Source organism: Euprymna scolopes, chromosome 46 (assembly GCF_053919585.1).
Source record: "Euprymna scolopes isolate OS-2025 chromosome 46, ASM5391958v1, whole genome shotgun sequence".
In the NCBI taxonomy this organism is placed as follows: Eukaryota; Metazoa; Mollusca; class Cephalopoda; order Sepiida; family Sepiolidae; genus Euprymna; species Euprymna scolopes.
In genome coordinates, this window is record NC_136527.1 from 3,508,805 (window position 1) to 3,534,040 (window position 25,236).

At 34.4% G+C, this 25,236-nt stretch overlaps 1 protein-coding gene across 2 annotated transcripts in view; it reads left to right on the forward strand.

The window, feature by feature from the left end:
- The window catches only part of LOC145271347 (uncharacterized), a 131,337-nt gene that overhangs the window by 69,897 nt on the left and 36,204 nt on the right, over positions 1 to 25,236 (forward strand). For both annotated transcript variants that reach the window (XR_013865830.1, XM_080126891.1), the window contains exon 2: positions 16,170 to 16,211. The gene's annotated coding sequence lies outside the window, so the exon portion shown is untranslated. The remainder of the gene's footprint in view (positions 1 to 16,169; positions 16,212 to 25,236) is intronic.

The following is a 25,236-nucleotide window of genomic DNA, read 5'->3' on the forward strand; positions in this document are numbered from 1 at the left end:
AAAAATCAAGGAGAAATCTTTTTTTTTTTTTTAATTTAAAAATTTAAATTTTGTTTGCTAAATAAATTGCAATTGTGGAAAAAAAAAAAGGAAAAGTGGTTCCGGAAGTTGTTTTAGTATGCTTACTAGACATGCGCGTTTGTTTCGAAATTTCACGATCTTTAAAATGAAAGAATTAACTGTTGTTGTGTCAGCGATTTTGCTGAAACTCAAGAGCGTGGGTGTCTCTGCGGTAGGAATATTCCTGTCTTTAAAAAAAAAAAATAAATGTGCTTCTACACTATTGGGACGAAATTTCAGAAATCGTAAAATTGAATTTCTCATGAAAACAATGGCATCTACGTATTCCTCGTATTTTTAAGATGATCATATCCAAAAATTACGAAAATTGATATGCTAGAAAAGTATTAAAGAAAATAAAAAATAGAATTTGATGAAAACGATCTTAAGACACAGGAAAATTCAAAAGGGAGGTAATTTTCCGTTTTGGTTTAAGCAAGATGGCGGCAATTTTTCACCTGCTACACGATTACGGTTATTTTTTTTAATAATTCAGTAATATTCAGGTAATTTCGACTGCATAATTTGGAAGCTACCATTGTAACTTATTAGAATTAACAAAAAAAATCAGTTGAAACCATTGTTTTTTTGTTTTTGTTTTTTTTTATTTTTTTTTTTTTTGATCTGAAAACTCCATTTATCGACTACAAAATTTCGTCCCAATTCTGTAGAAGCACCAAAATAAAATAAAACGAGTGGGCTTTCTCTTAATAAAGTCTGCATGTTGCCGAAACGTTATGGGAACTAAGTTTATTTAAAAGGGGTTTATCTATTAGTGTGTGTGTATATGTAATATATATATATATATATATATATATATATATATATATATATATATATATATATATATATATATATACCCACACTAGTGTAAAATATGTTTAAATATATTTTAATTCGTCCAGATTTTGTATATATTATTATAGTCGTGATTTCAAAAGTCAAAAAAAAACTATTTTGGTACCATGAGCTATAATCGAAACCAAAAGCAAAACTGTAGCATTCAAAGCTGGTGACGTTACCACTTTACAAACATGACGCGCATATGAATTGATTAAAAATAAACTAAGATGAATGTACAAAATGTATAACGATTTTCCCCCCCCCATTTTGACTCATTTTTGACCCCTTAAAAGAACGTTCCGTAAAAAAAATCCAATCATTTAAGGCCCTTAGCGCCTTTTAGTTTCGGTGGAGATAGTTTGAGAATATGGAGACAGGCAGACAAACAGCTGTTTATATATTAGATATATTAGGTGTGTGTGTTAGCTGGACGCTCGGCGTTGCCCGGTCATACAATACGCTTAAACATATTTTAATTTCTGCAGATTGCATATGTATTATTATAGAATCACCCCTCTATTGATTATTATATACTAGCAGGACCTGTTAACTGGCGTTGCCCGGTCGTACAATATGCTTAAACATGATATTTTAGTTTCTGCAGATTGTATATGTATTATTATAGAATAACTCCTCTATTGATTATTATATACGAGCAGGACCCGTTAACCGTCGTTGCCCGGTCGTACAATACACTTAAACATGATATTTTAATTCATGCAGATTGTATATGTATTATTATAGAATCAATCCTCTATTGATTATTATATACTAGCAGGACCTGTTAACCGGCGCTGCCTGGTCGTACAATATGCTTAAACATGATATTTTAATTTCTGCAGATTGCGTATGTATTATTATAGAATCAATCCTCTATTGATTATTATATACTAGCAGGACCTGTTAACCGGCGTTGCCCGGTCATACAATACGCTTAAACATGATATTTTAATTTATGCAGATTGCGTATGTATTATAGAATCACTCCTCTATTGATTATTATATACTAGCAGGACCTGTTAACCGTCGTTGCCCGGTCATACAATACGCTTAAACATATTTTAATTCATGCAGATTGCATATGTATTATTATAGAATCAATCCTCTATTGGTTATTTTTTTGCTTCCCCACTGAGCAAGTTAGGCACAAGGCCGTTTTCTAATGTGAACAGTAAAAAGGGAGTTAACTGGATAGTGACAATTGGTATGAAGGGTTTCCCCTACATTTACAAAAACTGATTGCTCAAGAGCAATGGTCTGATATCTGCTGCAACAGATACTACACTTTGAATTACTTTGCATTCCGGGCAAGCTACACGTAACTCTTGATTATTATATATTACGAGGAATAATTTGTCCGGTGGACTAATTTGCAAAAAAATAAATGAAAATGTCATTCATCAAATTTTGCATGTGCAAATATAAAAATCCTTGATAATCATAATTTTTTTTTGTCATAAGCCTGACGAATTCTCATGAGAATGAAATATTCTATGTAGATTAATTGCCATATAAATTTACATAACTAATATATATGTATACGTGTTTTTTTTTTTTTTTCTTTCTTCAAATGGATATTAATTACTAGCTGGTCGTCCGGCGTTGCCTGGTCACTACATTTAAACATGATATTTTAATTTATGCAGATTGCATATGTATTTGAGACTCAATCCTCTGTTGATTATTATATACTAGCAGGGCCTGTTAACCGGCGTTGCCCGGTCGTACAATACGCTTAAACATGATATTGATTATAATATATATTAACGAGGAATAATTTGCCTTGTGGACAAATTTGCAAAAAAAAAAAAATTTGAAATAATGATAATGTCGTTCATTAAACTCCGCCTGTGTTTGTTTACAATATCATGTCAGCTGATATTTGGGCTTGACCATGAATGCCCTGAAAAAAATCACTTCTGATTATTGTTTAGTTTTAAAATATGTAAATGGGGAAATGATTAGCAGCGATTTTAAATGGTACCTCTTTTATCGTAAATTGAATTTAAGGAAAAGTTAAATAAAATTGTGTGAATGCTCTACCACTCCATATAACTGTAGTTTTTTTTTTTTTTTTAAGAAATGATTTGCTGCAAATTGAATCTCCCTTGGCTAATGTAACGTAAAATACTCCCCCCCCCCCTCCCGTAAAAATTGTTTTTTTTTGGGGGGGTTTTTTTCTATAAGACTATTTTTTAAGATCGGATTTTTTTTATACTTGTCGGATGAATTTCTGTACAAAACCTATATAAGAACCCTGCCAGACATAAATTAGCTTTCTGTTAAATCTGCAAAAGATACGCTCAGCCGTTTTGGAACTTATGACGAATGAATTCACACACCTACACACACAGTGATTTTTATATCATAGATTTTAAGTCAATTTCCAAAATGGGAGGTGGCATGATGTGGCCCTCACTTGAAACAACACTAAAAACCATAACCGTGGCCGGAAAGTCCGTCTGGATTTGCATTTTTAGGGTGCTGGCAATGGTCCTGTTGTAACTTGTATCGATAGAAAGCATGAGTTGTAGAGTTGCGCATCGCCAAGTTTACTCGTTGAACATGATAGAAGGCGCCTATCGCTCTTTGACTGTCCTGGATATGACCTTAAACTATATCCGATGGTGAGGCCCCAGCTTGCAGGCCTTAAGGAGTGTGGAGCCACCCTTTAATTGCCATTTCTCCCAGGTCCACTCTGACCTGGAGTGGTAGTACCTGTTAGGGTCCCAACTATGGGTTAAATAGTATACGACTTAAAAAATAAATACACTATATTAAAAACTCGTTCTTCAAAAATCACCAGATTCGGCATTAAATAACCTGAAAAGGGTTGATATGCCGTAAAAAAAAAACAACCAACCAACCTATCGCTCTTTGGATTTGTACACAACTGGCCAACTAGTAGCTGGTCTGCAAGATAAAAAAAGAAAACTAGTTTTTCATCAAACGGAAATGGAATCATATCGTCTTTTCTAGGGCGACAATTTTATTGTTCCCTCTTGTATATGGATTTCAGATGTTAAACTTTTGTTCCTCGTCAAAAGACCAAGACAATCCATTCTTATTAAAAGCAGACATCTCCAGTCATTGGTGAATATCGTATTGGAGGCGTTTGCAGTGGTTTTTCCTGTTTGGCCGGTTATTGTGTATTGTCTCTTACAAACTGATACAATTTCAGCCCTGGCTGCTTTCCCAACACACCTGCGCAAATTCACCTGCCTACACAGAATTTTTTTTTTTTTTTTTTCTGATGCGTTTTCTCCACAAGCAAGGCACTGGGCTACTTATTCGTGGCAGGGGGGGGGGACTATTTGGGGACCAGATTTGCAAGGACACTATTTATGGAGTTGGGTTGCCAAGACTAAAACCTTCTCTACCACCAATAGCTATGGCCAAAGATTCATTATCTGAAAGTACTTATTTTAAACTCCTCAGCCTAACGTTCACAGGAAGCATGAGTTGGAACAATTACATTGAAAGCATTGCCAGTACCGTTGCGAATAAGGTAGGTTCTCTCTACCATGCTAGAAAACTACTAACACCCGAAAGTATCCTGTATCTCTATAAGGCCACCATTCGCCCATGTATGTAGTATTGTTGTCATATTTGGGCTGGTGCATCTGCTACTAGTTTCTCGCTCCTGAGCAAGGTCCAAAAGAGTCTCCAACTTGATAGGTCCTGAATTGTCATCTAAGCTTCAGCCTCTGTCCCATCGACAAAATGTTGTATCCCTCTGCCTGTTCTACAAGTATTTTAATGGTGGATGCTCTGATGAACTGCAAGCACTCGTGCCCCCACAACATAAACGTCCTCGATAAGCAGCTAAATCCCACCGCTACACAGATCCCTAGATGTAAGAGAGCTTTCTACTCCAGTAGTTTCTTCCCGAGAACCGCTAGACTTTGTAATTCTCTTCCAGGTCCCTGCTTCCCCAACTGTACTGACACGCAGAAGTTCAAGTGTAACGTGAACCGACATCTTGCTGCCCAACTCGCTACATAGTACCCCAGTCGCTTATGCCTCCTACACCCAAGTGGCAATGTCTTGTCTGGGGTGAAAATGTAATTTACAAAAAAAAAAAAAAAAATTTAAAGAAAAAAAAAAAATGTCTCTTCAAATTACACTTAAATTTCTGCATGTCAGTACAATCAAGGAAGCAGGGACCCGGAAGGGACTTCCAAAGTGCAGCAGTCTGAGGAGTGGGGGTTTATTCAAGTAGATGGTTTTAAAGTATCTAGGGATCTCTAGAGTGTAGGGGTGGGATTTTGCTGCTTGTCCGGGGGGGGGGGGGCTATTGCCATGAAGTGGTCAGTTTGTCAGAGCACATGTCATTGAAATACTTGTAAAACAGGCCCAAGGATGCCACGTTTCAGTGATGGGGCAGAGGTTAGTTTAGTTGATAGTTCAGGACCTATTAGACATTGTATCAAAAGTTTACAGTTACCCAAAGGTGCTGAGTTCAATCCTGAATGAAGGCAGTGAAAAGTAATATTCAAAACAGAGAATAAGCAACTATGTCCCAGAGATTAGCTGGAGTCCGAACACGGTACCCCCGTAATAATAATAAAGGGTTGGGTTCGAGACTGCTAACAAACGGTTCCCCAGTTCGATACAAAACACCCGATGAAGGCCGGAGGGCAAAACGGCCGAAACATTGTGACGATAACAACCAAGATGAGGAAGTCAGTCCGAAAATCTCAATCAGTGAAAACACCTCATCTCAAAAATACAGACAATTACTTGGACCTATTAGGTTTGCGATTTTAAAAAAAAAAATTTTTTTAACTCGAGGGCCTAGTGACAGGCGCAGCAGTTCAGATGTGGCGATAATACTGAATTCATGAGCAAATCATTGCCTTGTAGAGATATGGGATACTCTTAGGTGTGAGTAGCCTTTTAGCACAGTAGAGAGAGCTCACCTTCTTTGCAGCAGCCTTGGCAATTGCCTTCATGTTATGTGTGAATGTTAAACCTATGAGCTTGAGGGAAGCACTTTCAGGCAGTGTATCATTAAGCAGTGTTTGAGAAGGTTTCTTGTAATTATTAAAAGAAATAAGCTTTGTCTTCGCAGCATTGAACACTACCAACCAGTGACTGCCCTATGTCACTACAGACTGAAGGGCCTCCTCCAAAGTTTTAGTAATTTCCTTGGATATGAGTTCGTTTGTTTTACCCTTGTGCGTGGTGTCATCAGCAAATATACCCATCTCGGAGACGATTTTATCATGGAGGTAATTTATGAATATTGGGAATAAAATAGGTTCATATGCTTATAGTATATGTGGCAGTTGCTTCGTCTCTGCAGGTGTTAGCCATCGCAATGCTCCCCCACCAACGTCATCATAGTTTTCTGGTTAATCGTCAACGACACCCAAACCACGTCCGTGGGCCGCAGATGACTTTTCAGACCAGCGTTTGACTTGCACAGTTTGCCACACCGATGGCAGGCAAAGTTGTGTGTTGAAATTTGTGTTTCACTTTTGTTTCCATTTTTTTTTTTAACATGGAGTTCACCACTAATCAAGGCCCAATGGCCACTCAGGGATAAGGGTTATTGTGTGTACAGTAATCAAAGGGATAGTGTAGCAATAGTATTGGAGAATTGGTAAGGTGTCATTACTTGAGGGGGCTCATCAGGAATTTGTTTGTGTTGGACTTGAAGACATCCAGGTGGAAGTCGGGAGGGAAACAGGCAAGCGGAACAGAGTTCCACAGGCGTGCAGTTCTAAGAAAGAAGCTTTGTTCATGGTATCTACGTTTTGATTTAGGCACAGATAGGGAGTGGGGAAAATTATTGACGGTGGTTTCAGCTAGTCAGGTGTTTTTTTTAAAAAGATTGGCGAGGGGGGACCAGAGAATGGAGCTCAGACGAGCACCTTTGAGAGGAGCATGCGATTACAAGCCTCCCATTTCCAACAGTTCAATTCAAAACCGACACCTCGACTTTCCGAAGGTTTCTCTTGAGTTCAGTATGATCGATTCTTTCCCTTGCAAAAATTTCAGATCAACCCTCTAACTAGCCTTTGGCTTAACTATCAGCATTAAGACGACGAAAGTGATGTTCGAGGTGTATCAGAATTTTTGTAGGAATTTTTGAAACCCCTAACACGAAACTGCAAATAAAATATAAAAAACTCGTAATTTCTCTTTTAAAGTGGGTTGTTTATTTTCTTTATGGATTATACTTCCAAAATAAACCATTAAAGTTGTTTTAAAAGTAATAGAAATATTTTTTTGTTTTTTTTAAATAGTAATGAATTTTACGAACTCAATATTTTTCAATTTTTAAACTTTAAAAATCTATCAAAATTTTTCTATTGATTCTATTTTTATATTTTCAGGGTCAATGTGAAATTTTATGTTTCCAATAAACCGAATATAATATTTTAGACAAACGTTTTTTTTTTGTTTTTTTTAATTCATGCCCCCCCTCCCCATTTTCAAATTTCTATTAAAAAGTAAATAATTAATTTACTCACCAAAAAGTAAATAATTAATTTACTCACAAATTGAAGAGAAAAGGTCAATAAATAATATATTCAAATTTAAAACAAAAAAAAACGTAGTGTTTTTTTAGAATTTTACCTGTAAAGTTTGAAGTTTAAAACCATTTTTTTTTTTTTTAAACCACGTTATTTGTTTTTTTGTTTTGGGGGGGGGTGATTTTTAATGGAACCTTGGTCCTTGCTCCTTTAATTGAAAAAAAAAAATTAGGGCTTGAATTACATTTTTCGAGGAGTTATAAGCTTGGAAAGATGGAGTGGAATTATTCACTATTTTTCACAATTTCTGACACACCTAGCGCTTCTGTACTATTTTTTCTTTCCGCTCCCTGGGCGCTTATAAGAAAGGAGGGTTATCTTTCAGATGCAAGGTTCCTTGTTTACTTGCGGTTGTAACGATGTAAGATTCCGTTGTACGGAAGACCAAATCGGCCATAATTTAAATATTTAAATTTATTTACTGAATTTAAATATTTAAATTGATATACTGTTTAAATGATAATATACGTCTACGATGTTTTTATTGGCGCTTTTCTTCGTATTTTTTAATAACATTTTTTTGCACCATTTACAAGTTTTTTTTTTTACAAATATTTTTTTTAATACTGTAATAGTAAAATAAAGTTACATTTATTAATTATACGAAAAAAGTATCTCGTAATGTTTTCACACGAGATTTTTTTCCTGTTGATTTCTAACTTCAGTTACAAATTTCTAATAAAGATTATTATTTTTTATTATTAAAAATACATTTCATGAAAACACTCATTATAAAATGTTCACGTTGTTTAATTAAAAGTTCTCAATTTTAATCTAATAGTTTTATAATTTTGTTATTTTGTTACAAATTTCTAATAAAGATTATTTTAATTTTAACGGTAATTTGGTTTTCATTGTAAACTCCGTCATGTTAAAGGCGTTAAAATCACTTTAAATAGTAAATCAATTTTAATATTTAAAAAAAAAAGAGAAATCAACAGGAAACAAATCTCGTGTGAAAACATTACGAGATACTTTTTCCGTATAATTAATAAATGTATCTTTATTTTACTATTACAGTATTAAAAAAAATATTTGTAAAAAAAAAAACTTGTAAATGGTGCAAAAATATGTTATTAAAAATGCGAAGAAAAGCGCCAATAAAAACATCATAGACATTTTGGCCGATTTGGTCTTCCGTACAACGGAATCTTACATCGTTAAAACCGCAAGTAAACAATGAACCTTGCATCTGAAAGATAACCGAAAGGAGTTATCTGCCCTTTGTTTAAAATTTTTCCGCCCCACATACACACACGCACATATATATATACTTACAGACACTAGGGTTTCATACCTTCAATAATCGGTGTAGGAGATCAACGTCAAAGGATTTAAACCTCACAACAAAACCAACTTTGACTTCTTTAGCTATGAACATATCCCCCAGGCCACCATTCATCGCCACGAAACAAAAGGAAATTTAAACATTAATGAAACGTAATGTTTAATACAAAGGAAGTCTCAATCTCGCACACAAGCTGATCGACTTTTTTAAATTTCCCCAGACAGTGCTCAATTTTAAGAATTTTATTTATTTATATATATATATATATATATATATATATATATATATATATATATATATATATATATGAGCAAACAGTTAATAAAATGTTAAAAAACACTGTGAAATGAGTTAAAAACATTTTTTCTGAAAAGGAAACACTAGATAAATGGATAGTCCTTAATCCGCAGAGTTTCGAAGAAATGCTTTCCTTCTCATCAGAGGGTAGGAATTAGTAATCCTAACCCTGTATTACTGGCCTGGAAAGTCCACAGGGGAGACAACCAAGTCATCCCAAAGCAGCAAAACTGAAACTGGCTTGCCAGGACACTATATATACAAATGTAGGCAAATTTGGGCATATTTTATTGGTTTGAAAGTATAGGTTATTTTTTTTTACTAATTGTCATAAAATTTTAACCATAAAATAGTATCATAATCTTCAAAACGTCTGCGAATTTCATGTTTCGTTCCATAAAGCCGAAGATATGAGCAGTTCAATATTCAGTTTTGCTATCAGTGTGTGTGTTATGTTTTGAGAAAAATAGAAAAACGGAAGAAATTATTAAAATAATCAACGTTTCGTCTTTATTTCAGAGGACATCTTCAGGATTATGAAGTAAAAATGCAAAAGAAAGTCATAGATCATACGAAAAAAAGAAGTTTTTGAATCCTACCCATGTCGGGAAGGACAAACGTGTGTGTGTGTGTGTGTGTAGTGGAAGGTTGGGTTGTTCAATGTCTATATATATATATATATATATATATATATATATATATATATACACTTTAAAAAATGCGTTAAATAAATACGTACACTTTTTTTTTTTTCTTCTCTAAACTTATTCATTTTGTTGAAATATTTAAGGAAAAACGCTTAACCAGGATCTGTTTTGATATTTTGTTCTTTGATTATTATTTTCCCTATGCTAGGGGTTAAATGGTAGAAGCCTTTTCTTTGCGTAATAGTATTAGTGTTTAATATTAGTGCTGATTCTAAAAGTCTTCTTTTAGCTCTATCTATCACGTATTTAATAATTTTCGCATGATCTAAATTAAATGAGTGATCGTGTTCCGCACAATGGTAAAAGAGTGCATTTAGGGCGTTACCATTCCTTATATCTCTTCTGTGTTCGTAAAGTCTTAATTTCAATTTTCGCTGTGTTTCACCTATGTACGCTTGTTGACAGTTGGTACATGGGATGGATTATATACCGGCGTCGGATGTAAGGGTTTTGGGAGAGTGATTGGTAGTTTTTAATGTGTTTTATTGTTGTGGAAGTTGTTTGTATCAAGTGAAAACCAAGTATATATATATATATATATATATATATATAGTAAAAAAAAAAAAACTTTATAATTGTGAATTATCAGTTTCAAAAGGAAAAACAAACAAAATCAACTTGTGTGTACGGTCGTTTCGGAAACGATGTTTATTTTAATTAAAATTGACAATAATTGACGAAAGTTTTATTTTTTCGAACATAATCTCATCAAAAAATAGGGGGGGGGGGTTTAAGACACCAAAATAAAACTAGCATTTTTGTCGTAAGTAAGGCGGAAGTTCCGTAAGAAAATTTGTTTTCAGTTCATTCAGTATATCTTTGGGCGACGTTGCCCGGGATTGAATGATGATCAACGAATATTTCACACTCCCATATTGTTATTGTCATCGAAATCTGTGATGATAGTATTTAATTTGGCTACCCGTAGAGATATGTATTTTCCGGAAACCTTTGGCCTTGACGGAGGGGAAAGACTAAAACTTGCTGCTATGGTTTCAAATGTATCTGAAATAACAGCAAGGGGAGACTTGATTCCAAATATTTCTCATGTTATATCCCCCCTCTTTGGGGGAAAATAGTTTACGATTATGAATATCCCCAGTATCAAATAATCCTTATACAATTTACTTTATGTATGAAAACAAGAGAGAAAATATAACATATGATAAATATTTGGAATCAAGTTTCCCCTTGTTATCTCTATATAAATAAAATGAACTCATTTTTTTCCCCCGTTTGATTTTGACCTTAATAGGATTAAAAATCAAGATATTTCATGCAAATATAATATGCACAAACGGCAGAACAATATCTGAAATTTATTTATACAAACATTGATGGCTACATATGTGCATACATGTTTCTGTAACACACACACACACACACACATATATATATATATATATATATATATATATATATAATTATTTTTTTACTATAATAATTATTAAATACCTACAGACACTAGTGTTTCATCCTTTCGGGAATCTTCAGTGCAGGGTGTCACGATTATAGATATGCATATATATATATATATCTCTATATAAATAAAATGAACTCATTTTTTCCCGTCTGATTTTGACCTTAATAGGATTAAAAATCAAGATATTCATGCAAATATAATATGCACAAACGGCAGAACAATATGAGGTGTGTTATAGGCTTATTATTTCTCAAATTCCTCGATAATCTTAGATTTCGATACTTTTTCTGCTGAGAAGTCACGGCCAAAATCGGTTAAGATCAATGGAAGTGGTAAAATATTTTCTCTCTTATAAATTCCTCCTCCCCCTGCCACCACTTAACACCGTTTGGGGATCGTTCACAAGGAACAGTTGAGAAGAGAACACCGGTTTGGCTTCATAGTTCTTTCATGTAAAGTTATTTAAAATCACTAAACTAAGCTGCAGTGCTCTGTGGCATAGTGGTTAGCGTGCTGGACAATTCACATATTTTCACGTTAGCGCCGACCTACCGTAGTCGTTTTTTTTTTTTTTTTTTTTTTTTTTTTCCTAAACAACTGGAATGGACTTTTCTTGGTGGCCGAACTGTTAACGTTGCAGATGTTTTTTTGTTTTTGTTTTTTTTTTTTTCACACTTTATTTTCCTACTTTTACTCATGACTCCGGGTTTGATCCTTCCTACTTACTTACCATAACATTTTTTAAACCCCCCCCCGTCCCGGAAACAAACACTCGGGCAACGCCGGGTACCCCCGCTAGTTTCAGATAATTAGAAACCATAGCAATTTTTTTTTTTTTTTTTTTTTTTTTAAGTTTGCGTAATTTTTATAAATATGATTCTAATATTTTCATTGCATGGATGAACGTGTAATCATCAGCATAATATAATTTCTATATGATCTCAAAAAAAATAAAATAAAATTGAAAGAATTTTAAAGCAGCAACATAAAAAAATAATTAGTTAAAAATTGTGAAAATTATGTAAACGTTCACTATCGGTATGTATGGATGCACGGCTCTGAAAAAAACGAAAAAAAAAATGAAAACCAGTCGGTTTTGTCTCTCCTCCTCCTCCTCTCTCCTTCCAACCATCTGACGTCATTCTCAGATATGCATGTTGATGTTTTTGTGTGCTTCCATACTTTTTTGAACTTTGCCGCCATGTGTTTTTTTTGTGTGCTTCCATACTTTTTTGAACTTTGCCGCCATGTGTGTGTTTTTTTTTGTTTCTGTTTTTTTTTTTTAGCAAAAGTTAAATACATTTATTTTATTAATTCACTATTTTCAGACTTTAACTTAATTTACTTGGAAATAATTTCACAAAAATTTTAAAGCGATCTTTTTCGTAATGCATTTTATTTATACGTGATTTTTTTTTTTTTTTTTTTTTTTTTTTTTTTTTTTGAGATGAACTTTAGACTATAATTTTTTAACCCCGATCCAAAAGTAATCGAAAATTTAAAAAAGAAAAAATTATCAGCGACAAACCATGTCTCTTACCGAGTCAGCCACTAAAATGCACATACCTAGTTATAGCGAGAAAGATTGTATCGCATTATCATAATATATAACTAGGTTTGTAATTCGGTTAGTAGAGCACCGGAGGTCAATCCCTGGGGATCTCCGTTTTTGAATATCGCTGAGTCTAGCCACGCTGATGAGTTGTAGGGACGACGAAACACTTGTCTGGGGATAACTGCATTTTATGAGAAAAGGGAGATGGTGTTTTATGTTGCAAAAATGTCGAAATCTTCTTCCTCCCCGTTTTGTCGTTTCGGCTGCTGTCGCTGTTGGCCTCCATTAGACAATCGCGAAAAGTGGAAACTCATAAAAGTGAAAAAAAAAAAAAAAACGAACGCGTGTTGCAATTCTAGTGAAATGAGTGTTTGCTTTCTTGAATCACGTTTTCTTTTTTTTGTTTTCCTCTCCGTTTCTTTCTACTTTTGTCTGTCTTTCATCTAAGACGGTTTCATACTCCTTTTTCTCTCTTCCCCATCTATAGATATATATGTAAAGGTGGTTATTCAACAGACACGTGTTCTAAACTGTGACACGAGTTACAGTTAAGAATCTCGCTAGCTACACTGAGGAGTCGTAGAGATGTTTTCGTAGTCACTCTCCTTCTCCTATCTCTATCTCTCTCCTCTCTCCCCCCTTCTCTCTCTCCCCCCTTCTCTCTCTCTCTCCCCTTCTCTCTCCCCCCTTCTCTCTCTCTCCCCTTCTCTCTCCCCCCTTCTCTCTCTCTCCCCTTCTCTCTCCCCCCTTCTCTCTCTCTCCCCCCTTCTCTCTCTCTCCCCCCTTCTCTCTCTCCCCTTCTCTCTCTCTCCCCTTCTCTCTCTCTCTCTCCCCTTCTCTCTCTCTCTCTCTCCCCTTCTCTCTCTCTCTCCCCTTCTCTCTCTCTCTCTCCCCTTCTCTCTCTCTCTCTCCCCTTCTCTCTCTCTCTCCCCTTCTCTCTCTCTCTCCCCTTCTCTCTCTCTCCCCTTCTCTCTCTCTCTCTCCCCTTCTCTCTCTCTCTCTCCCCTTCTCTCTCTCTCTCTCCCCTTCTCTCTCTCTCTCCCCTTCTCTCTCTCTCCCCTTCTCTCTCTCTCCCCTTCTCTCTCTCTCTCTCCCCTTCTCTCTCTCTCTCTCTCCTTCTCTCTCTCTCTCTCTCTCCTTCTCTCTCTCTCTCCCCTTCTCTCTCTCTCTCTCCCACTTCTCTCTCTCTCTCTCTCCCACTTCTCTCTCTCTCTCTCCCACTTCTCTCTCTCTCTCTCTCCCACTTCTCTCTCTCTCTCTCCCCCCCTTCTCTCTCTCTCCTTCTCTCCTTTTCCCCTACTCTCCTTCTCTCCCCTTCTCTCTCTCCTTCTCTCTCCTCTCTCCTTCTCTCTCTCCTTCTCTCCCCTTCTCTCTCTCCTTCTCTCCCCTTCTCTCTCTCCTTCTCTCCCCTTCTCTCTCTCCTTCTCTCCCCTTCTCTCTCTCCTTCTCTCCCCTTCTCTCTCCTTCTCTCTCTCCTTCTCTCTCTCCTTCTCTCCCCTTCTCTCTTTCCCCCTCTCTCTCTCCTTCTCTCCCCTTCTCCCTCTCTCCCTCTCTCCCCTTCTCCTTCTTTCCCCTTCTCCTTCTTTCCCCTTCTCCTTCTTTCCCCTTCTCCTTCTCTCCCCTTCTCCTTCTCTCCCCTTCTCCTTCTCTCCCCTTCTCCTTCTCTCCTCTTCTTCTCTCTCCTTCTCTCTCTCTCTCTCTCCTTCTCTCTCTCTCTCTCCTTCTCTCTCTCTCTCTCCTTCTCTCTCTCTCTCTCTCTCCTTCTCTCTCTCCTTCTCTCTCTCCTTCTCTCTCTCCTTCTCTCTCTCTCTCTCCTTCTCTCTCTCTCTCTCCTTCTCTCTCTCTCTCTCTCTCTCTCTACTGTATGTGGACGACTATAATGCTTCCTTTCATGAGTTGAGCATATTGGGAAGTAATATACAAATTACCATTAGCGTATTAAATGGTGCTCTTTGTGCAAACAAATCGAGCTTAGGCATTTGCACAATGTCAAAACCTCGTTAATTCACTACCCGCACATCAGCCGTTTAGTTTGGTTTCGATCCTCATTTGAGAAAATTGCCTGTCTAGCTACACTGGAAAATGAGTTAAAAAAAAAAAAAAAAAAAAAAAAGGCAAAATACTGTTAAAAACCCACCAAATATATATCAACCCATGTCACGGTGACATATATTAGGCCCATGTCACGGTGACATATATTAGGCGAGGTTCTATCAGTATTTTGTAAAGTTTTTTTAGCTCCTTTACCCAAACTCACTGTGTCAAAGAGAGAGTAGGGCGCCATTTTTAGCTTTCCAATACACCGGTAAACACTGTTTTTCGAGCTGAATAAACATGTTACATTAAATAAAAACACTAAAAACTTATCCAATTAGGTAGAAAAGTAACTTATCTTGCCTTTGATAACATTTATTTGTTATATAATTGTTTGTTTTTTTTGTTTTTTTAAAAAACTTTTTCGAGCTGAATAAACATGTTACATTAAATAAAAACACTAAAAACTTATCCAATTAGGTAGAAAAGTAATTTATCTTGCCTTTGATAACATTTATTTGTTATATAATTGTTTTTTTTTTGTTTTTTTTTAAAACTTTTTCGAATCTGTGTGTACAGTAAAACGTACGCCATTCTTTCTGAAGTATTAACTTTTATATTTTTACAATTATGACAGCGTATGGAGAGAGGAGAGAGAGAAGGGGAGAGATAGCATGTCAAAAATTTTTGGCAGACATACAAACACACACGCATACATTTTACCTTTTATATTATAGACTAGCAGGGCTACCCGGCGTTGCTCGGGACCGTATAAACAATGAAAAAACAAAAGCAGATATTGAACATATGTTTCATTCTTAGGGGAGAGGAATCTTTCATCTCAAGTTTTAGCGTTACAAACAAACATTTGTCTTTTATATATATATAGATAATGACAGGTTTTTTGGGGGCTCCCCCTCGAAGATAACTGATCAGTTGACCAACTTCTAGTGGTCCGTTTGACGTGAAATTTCGATATTTGTCATCCGGGTGATGGGGCTTCGATATGATACCAAATTTGTCAAGTTTGGTTCCGTCTTTCAAAAGTTTTAGCGTTACAAACAAACATACATACATACACACAGACGTTTGGCTTTTATATATATAGAAGATTATTAACTTTTATATTTTTACAATTATGACAGCATATGGAGAGAGAGAGAGAGGAGAGAGAGAAGGGGAGAGAGATAGCATGTCAAAAATTTTTGGCAGACATACAAACACACACGCATACATTTTACCTTTTATATTATAGAAGATAGATTTATTTTACTAATTCTTTCCTATGTATTAATTTGTACTTTTTTACAATCATGAGAGATAATAAAATAAAAAGGCATAGATAAGCTTTTAATGAAATCATTATACTATTTAATATCTTTAATTTTATTGAAAGGTTTTTTGTTTTGTATTGTAGACATTTGAATTATTCCGGATCTACGCCGACTTCATAAACACTGTAAGTATGTTAAAAAGGCTCGATATTTTTGTTTTGATTTGATCGTTGGCTGTATCGATAACGCGTTCGACTTCCAATATTTTATGCCATCTTTCAGTGTTCGAATCTCACACAAGACATTTTTTTTTCCCCCTTTACCGTTTTAGTTATTGCGTAGCCGATATCGATTATCATTATTACAGGGTTCGCACAAACTTGAAAAGTCTTTGAATTGTGATTTTTTTTTTTTTTTTTTTTTTTTTTTTTTGCCTTAAAACGGCCTTATTTCTATTATTACCTTGAAACATCCTTGAAAATGTGAAAAAAGTCCTGAAAATATCTTGAAAAGGCCTTAGAAATTTGTGTCCAAATGTTAAAAATAAAACAAGTAAATCTCCATCTATCTTTGCTTTCATTTATAATTGAGGGGGGGGGAATTTCAATAAATAAGTGACCGTCCCCCCCCCTTCTTTAATAAAAAAAAAAAAAAAAAAAAAAGACAACTTTCCTTCTGCAGATGGAATTCTCCAATTGCGAATTCCTCCCCATATGAAATAAAGCTGGACGGACCGAATAAAAAAGACAAGACAGCAGCAATCTCGGTTGGAAAATTAAAAACTATTAAGAAATTTAATATTGAGCAAAAAAAAAAAAAAAAAAAAGAGAATATACAAGACAGCAGCCATCTTGGTTGGAAATTTAAAAACCATAAAGAAATTTAATATTGAACAACAAAAAAAAAAAAATATACAAGACAGCAGCCATCTTGGTTGGAAATTTAAAAACCATAAAGAAATTTAATATTGAACAAAAAAAAAAAAAAAAAAGAGAATATACAAGACAGCAGCCATCTTGGTTGGAAATTTAAAAACCATAAAGAAATTTAATATTAAACAAAAAAAAAAAAAAAGAGAATATACAAGACAGCAGCCATCTTGGTTGGAAATTTAAAAACCATAAAGAAATTTAATATTGAGCAAAAAGAAAAAAAAGAATATACAAGACAGCAGCCATCTTGGTTGGAAATTTAAAAACCATAAAGAAATTTAATATTGAACAAAAAAAAAAAAAAAAAAAAAGAATATACAAGACAGCAAGATCTCTGTCTGTGTCCATTTCCCTACGCAATAACTTGGTCAATTTTCAGTCTACAGACTCGAAATTTGATATACAGGGTATTGAGATTTGAGAAAATCTTTGTAATCATTTTTTGGCCAGAAATTTTGCTGTTAAGGGGTCAAAGTTCGATGATTTGACCTTTTAGAACTCTACCAAACTCCTCTGCCAATTTTGGGTATAAACACTTGAAATTTTAGATATAGGTTCCTTGGACATGGATCTAACTTAATTATTTAAATTGAGTCCAAACCAATAAATGTTAAGAGGTCATAACAACAATCTCGGTTGGAAAATTAAAAACTATTAAGAACTTTAATATTAATATTGAGCAAAAAAAAAAAAAAAGACAGCAGCCATCTTGGTTTGAAATTTAAAAGTCATAGAGTTAATATTTGAGATGAATTAAAAATCATTTAAAACTACTGATGATGCAGGCAGATTGCAAAGTAACTTCTATTATTACGTTGAAAAATCCTTGGAAATATGGAAAACTGTCTTTATGTACAGTAAAAATTCGTGTTGAAATCTATACATCTGTGAAAGTGTCTGTTTGTCGTTGTACATTTCCCTACGCAATAACTCGGTCAATTTTCAGTCTACAGACTCGAAATTTGATATACAGGGTATTGAGATTTGGGAAAATCTTTAATCCATTTTCGGCCAGAAATTTGGCTGTTAAGGGGTCAAAGTTCGATGATTTGACCTTTGAGAGCTCTACCAAACTTCTCTGCCAATTTTGGGTCTAAACACTTGAAATTTTAGATATAGGTTCCTTGGACATGGATCTAACTTAATTTGAGCCCAAAACAATAGATGTTAAGAGGTCATAATAGAAGTCAAAGTTAAAAAAAAAGAAATTGACCTCTGTGGTCTCTACCAAATTACTCAGACAATTTCTGGTTTAAACATTTGAAATTTGACATAAAGGGTATTCAGAGATAGGGCAAGCTTTTTATAATAGGTTTGGGTCGAAAATTTGAGCTATTGCTTGCTGTGACAAACCTTGCTTATGGAATCCTAGAATTCGAGAGCGCTCAACTTCGGTTAGTTTTCTTGCTTTAGGCATGGTAACACCTTTACACATTCATTGCTAATTTCTAACTGAACTAATCCATTTACCGTAAATATAACAATTTATACCCTTGGTCTTATAATTTTGATTATGTGTAATAAAAATGCAAATTTTTAAATAAAATTTTTGGAATGTACTTTTTTGGTTCCATAACCTTTTAGATTATAGTATTGGTAACCTTAAGTCGGAAGAGTTTAAAATCTATCCTTAAAAAACGGTTTCTTTTTAAAGATTTTTAAGTGGTCTTGAATTTTGGATCAGCAGTATATGTGTACATATAGTTTATAAATATTTGTATTTTTAGCACTAACATTCGTGATTGAGCACTTTATTTGATTTCTTGGGTTTGTATTACTGTACACATAGATTCGAAAAAGTTGTCAAAAAACAAATATATATAACAAATAAATGTTATCAAAGGCAAGATAAATTACTTTTCTACCAAACTGGATATAATTTTCGTGTTTTTATTCAATTTAACATGTTTATTCAGCTCGAAAAGCATAGTGTTTTGGAAAATTTAAAATGGCGGCCGACTCTCTCTTTAACACGGTAAGTTCGGAAAAAGGTGTAATAAATAATAAACTCGACAAAATACTGTTAGAAATTCGCTTAATATATGTTACCGTGACATAACTTGACATATATTCGGTGGTTTTTTAATAGTATTTTGTCTAGTTTATTATTTATAACACCTTTTCCCGAACTTACCGTGTTAAAGAGAGAGTCGGCCGCCATTTTGAATTTTCCAATACATCGGTAAACACTGCATTTTTTTCGAGCTGAATAAACATGTTATATTGAATAAAAACACAAAAAATATATCCAGTTAGGTAGAAAAGTAATTTATCTTGCCTTTGATAACATTTATTTGTTATATATTTGTTTTTTGACAACTTTTTCGAATCTGTGTGTACAGTAATACAAACCCGCCGTTCTTTTCATTGCCTCTTGACTTTATATATTCTTCAGAATAGTGTAATGCAATAGATCTACTGGCAGGGAAAGCCAGTGATTATTGGTCGTACAAAATACTACTGGCTATATTTTATAAAGAAAATCCCAGCTAAATAAAAAAAAAAAAATTGCTTAATATGCCAGGTAGAGAAAATAAATCATAATTATTTTTTTTTTATTATTATTTTGTTTTATTTTTTTTTACATGGTGGTCACCGCTTATCAAGGCCCAGAAGCCACTCGGGGATAAGGGTTGTTGTGTGCGGAATCGTGAAAGAGAGAGCCTGTTTCTTCCATTTGACTATAGGTGGCGTTACTGTCTATCCACCCAGTTACGGAAGCACAAATGTATATAATGGCACCCTTGAAATAAAAATGTTTTTGTTATATTTTAATTTTAAACATGTTTTTTTTTTGGGGGGGGGGGGGGCAAACATATTTAAGTTTTATTTTTTTTATTTTCAAACATTTACATTTTTTTTTTTGTTTGTTTTTTACGTTTTTTGCAAGCATAAACTAAATGTGTTTGCTATATTTTTCTTTTAAACATATTTATGGGTACAACCGTTTTTCTGCGAGTATTTTTTTACGTTCTTATAATAAAAAAAAAAAATCAACGTTTTTTTTTTTTTTTTTTCGTATCTTTTTTTTATGGACCCCCCCCCTTCTTTCTTGATTTTTCTGCACTTATTTTACCTTTTCCGCGAGTATATATATATATATATATATATTTATATTTGAAAAAGGATATTGAAACTACTCATAAAAAATAGCGCGGTACAATAAGTGCATAAGCAAACTTTTCTAAAAGAAAAATATTTAAAAAACATTTAGTTTATGCTTGCAAAGAAAAAAAAACGTAAATGTTTGAAAATAAACAAGCAACAACACGTAAATCTTTGGAAAAATAAAACTTAAATATGTTTGCAAAAACAAAAAAACGTAAATATGTTTGCAAAAAAAATAAAACTTAAATGTTTGCAAAAAAAAAAAAAAAAAGACATGTTTAAAATTGAAATATAACAAAAACATTTATTTTTATTTCAAGGGTACCATTTATATACATTTTGTGCTTCCGTAACTGGGTGGACAGACAGTAACGCCACCTATAGTCAAACGCAGGAAACAGGCTCTCTCTCTCTCTTCATGATTACCGGGGATAAGGGTTATTGTGTGTACAGCAATCAATTGGATAGTATTGTAGTAATAGTTAGTATTGTTACGATTGTGCCAGCCTTATATTTATCATTATTTCTTTATTCTACCCATGAAGACATGTTTCCTGCAAGGCTAAAATTTAAAACATGAACCAATATTTACGTTACGCATGCGTAATGCCGTCGTTCGACCGTCACCTGACAAATTCCATTTTTTTTTTTTAATTTTCACACTTTTACACCAATTTTCCCTGGCTAAAAGCGAAATATAAAGTTTTGCATGGTTTCGAATATCCTATATATGAAGTTTCATATCTGTAGACCCAAACATTGACAGAGGAGTTTGATAGGCAAAATTTTTTAAACAAATATATATACGCATAAATATATTACATAAGCAAAAATCATTTAGAATATCTGCATGAATATATTTACATGTAAGAGTTAACTAAAGATGACCTATACGAAAACTGAAAAAAAAAACTATTAGGGAATTAATTAAAATGAATGTTTAAAAGAATATGCAAATTAGCTAGATCTTTTGCTAGTGAATGCAATTCCACACCCCATATATAACAAAGTTTTATTTATTTATTTTTTTTACTTTGCTTATTCTTAGCGACACCCGGGTATCCACCGATTTTTTAAATTTTAATATCGAAACAGGCTTATTTAAGCCATTTTTCAGGTGTTCGTTTTTCTGTTTTCATCGTTCGTTTGCCTTACATTAGAATTTTTGGGATTTTTTTTTTAATGCTTTGATTACCCCCCCCTCCCCCGCTTAATTAAAACGTTGTTTTCTTTTCTTACTTTGCTTATAACAATGCTTACATCGTCATCGTAACGCTCGACGACTTTCAAACCTCTTTCACTAACTCATTCTGGCTGGCCGATTTTATTTTCAAACTTCGCCTAATAATAATAATAGTTTTAAAAAAAAAAAAAAAATCCTCTAAATCAATGGTTCTTAACCGGGGTCCATGTGGACCCCCATGGTACATGTAACGTTAATATTGGTTCAGTCTTCCTTCAAGATAAAGTGTTGATATGTTCTTTGGTTTTCTTTACATTGCTGAAAAGTAAAATAAGCTAAGAAAAGTGGTTCTGGGGATGAAACTACTGGAGTAGAAGGCTCTCTTACATCTAGGGATCTCAGCTGTGAAGGGGTGGGATCTTGCTGCTTGTCGGCGGGGGTATTTACGTCGAGGGGGTGCAAGTGCATTCACCGTTAAAGTACTTGTAGAACAGGCAGCCGGATGCTACATTTCGTCAGGCTGAAGCTTAACCATTTCGCGTCCTAGAATTTAAATTACTAATTCTAGATTTGAAACTTTTTTTTTTTTTTAATTACATTTTCACCCCAAACAAGGCACATTGCCACTTTGATGTAGGGGGCTACTATCAGGGACATAATCTACAGGGGTACTATGTGGGGAGTTGGGCAACAAGATGTCGGTTCATGTTACACTTGAACTTCTGCATGTCGGTACAGTTGGGAAAGCAGGAACCCGGAACGGAATTCCAAAGTCTAGTGGTTCTGGGGAAGAAACTACTGGATTAGAAGGCTCTCTTACATCTAAGGATTTCAACTGTAAAGGGGTGGGATCTTGCTGCTTGTCGGGTGGGGTGGGGGGGGGTATTTACGTCGAGGGGGTACAAGTGCATTCACCGTTAAAGTACTTGTAGAACAGGCAGAGGGATGCTACATTTCGTCAGGCTTAAGCTTAACCATTTCACGTCCTAGAATTTAAATTACTAATTTATGATAGATTATATATATATATATATATATATATAAAAAACTAATCATATATATATATATATATATATATATTAGTTTTTTTTGTTTTTTTTTTTTTTGAAAAAGAATTCCAGCAGAGTGCTCAATTAAAAGGAAAATCCAAATTGTAAGAGTGTATTTATATTTTGTGTACAGAAAGTTGTTAGATGAGACAGATCATTGGTACCGTCGGTTTCAAGCCCGATAATAAGGACCGTTTAAGGCATCCTTATCAAGCTCTCTTAAGCGAATATTGGCTTAAGAGGGCTTGATATGGATATCTTAAACGGGCCTTATTATCGGGCTTGAAACCGACGGTACCAATGATCTGTCTCAACTAACAACTTTCTGTACACAAAATATATATAAAAGTGAACCTGTCTGTCTGTCTGTCTGTGTACATTTCCCTACGCAATAACTCTGTCAATTTTTAGTCTATAGACTCGAAATTTGAAATACCGGGTACTGAGATTTGGGAAAATCGATGTGACGGGTGTCAGCCAGAAATTTGGCTGTTAAGGGGGTCAAATTTCAACGATTTGACCTTTAAGAACTCTACCAAACTCCTCCGACAATTTTGGGTCTAGACACTTGAAATTTTAGATATAGGTTCCTTGAACCTGGATCTAACTTAATAAAGTGATTTGAGCCCGAAACTATGAATTTTAAGGGGTCATAATAGGGGTCAAATTAAAAAAAAAAAAATTTACTTTTTTTTTTTTTTTTTTTTTTTTTTTGCTCAGCATACACCTCCAAACACCCGGGCAACGCCGGTGTATCTTAGTGCACATGTGAGTGCTTGTTAGTGAAGGATCTGAGATGTTTTGAAATTACAGAACCCCATGGTGGGTTTACTTCTCCTTGTCCGTCATTTATACAATGATGGATGCCAGCTTGCCCTCCAAAATTGAGAAATTGGGGTCACATCTGACCCCCCTGGTGTTCTCTATGGTCCTAACCCTTCCTAGCTCATTGTCTCATCTATCATTGGTTATTTATAATTTGCTGACAGTTTGTCTTTTATTTATGTGTTTACACCTTAGCACATAAAATACATATTCGCTTTTTATATTAGTGGCCTGGTAAGGCCAAAGGGGAGACAACCAAACAAAAAAAAAACACTTAGAAAAATTCAACCCAATGCAGTAAAACTAAAGCTGGCTTGCCAGGATACTATTCAAATGTAGGTAAATTTATATACGTTGACACGAGTTCCCACTGGATCACCCAAGTTAAGCAACGTTGAACCTGGTCAATACTAAATGGGTGGCCATTTGTGGCTTCCAGGTGCTGTAGGTGTTCTCCGCTTATCTCAGCATTGTTTTTGGTTATCCTGGACTTATTGCCACTGTACTCAAACAGGAGAGATGTGGTTTAGGATTGCACAACCCTTGCCTCACAATTACAGGGTGTATCCGTTGTCTTTCGAGACTGAATGATCGCTCGAGGCATATTTTACTGGTTAGAAAATATATCTTTTTTACTAATTGCCATAAAATTTTAACCATATAATATTGCAATCTTCAAAAAGCCTGCAAATTTTCATGTAGTTTCGTCCCATAGAACCAAAGGCATGACCATTTCAATATTCAATTTGGCTACAAGTATGTATGTTTTTTTTTTTTTTTTTTTTACACGGTGGTCACCACTTATCAAGGCCAGTAAGCCACTCAGGGATAAGGGTTATTGCAAGTACATTACATTAGTGTGGAGATTTGAGGAAGTGTTTACTTAAGGGGGCGGTTCATTAGGAATTTGTTAACGTTGGACGTGAAGACATCCAAGTTGTAGTCAGGTGGGAAGCAGGCAGACGGTTAGAAAATATCTTTTTTACTAATTGTCATAAAATTGTAACCATAGTATATTACAATCTTCAAAAAGCCTGCAAATTTTCATGTAGTTTCGTCCCATTTCAATATTCAATTTGGCTCCAAGTATGTATGTTTGTGTGTGTGTATGTATATATATATATATATGACGCAATTTCCTTGGATTTTACTTGTGCGAATGGAAATTTTATTTACTTTTTTTGGAATTTACCGTCATTGGATACTTTACCTTACACCAGACTATCCATTCATGTGTTATCACCCTTTTCTTCACCATATTCCCTCTGCTTCACTTTTTGTTATCAAGTAAGATCTTTGACTTACTTGCAGTTTCATCAAATACTTTTGCAAGCAAAATCCGATCCCGCATTTTGCTAATTCCTACCCTCTGATGAGAAGGAAAGTATTTATTCGAAACTCCGCGGATTAAGGACTATCCATTTATCTAGTGTTTCCTTTTCAGATTAAATATGTTTTTAACTCTTTTTCAAAGTGTTTTTAACATGTTTTATTAACTATTTGCTCATTTTATATATATATGTATATATTAAAAATTAAAAAAAAAGTTTACAAGTGTTTTTGATATAGATGTACATAAGAATACTTTGATAAGTATGTTTTACCTTGAATAGGGATGGTATAATAAAATTGTGGGGTCTCCGTTCGCGCCTGGCCTCCATAGAATGGAAATAGGCACAAACTTTAATAAAGACTTTTCATATCTATCTGCATAAGTATACTTTGATAATTATGGGTTGTTCGTTCGCACCTGACCTCCATAGAATGGAAATATGTCACAAAGTTTAACAAGGTTTTTTTTTTTTTAATATAGATCCACAGAATATTGTGATAAGTGTTTCAGTGTGAACAGGTATGGTATAATAAATTATGGGGTTTATCTATTTTATTTTTACTTTCATCATATTTTGCTTTGGTTTTGATACCCTCAAATTCGAAGCTATCTCTTTTACAACCCTTCCTTTTCATAAGCTATCATACTTTCATAAATCGGAATCCATTTTCTGTAGGCTGTTTTTGAACCCAATCAACGACGGGTACTTTTGCTAATATATATATATATAAATATATATAAATTAGTATGAGATTTAAATGTTACTTCAATAAATTGTAG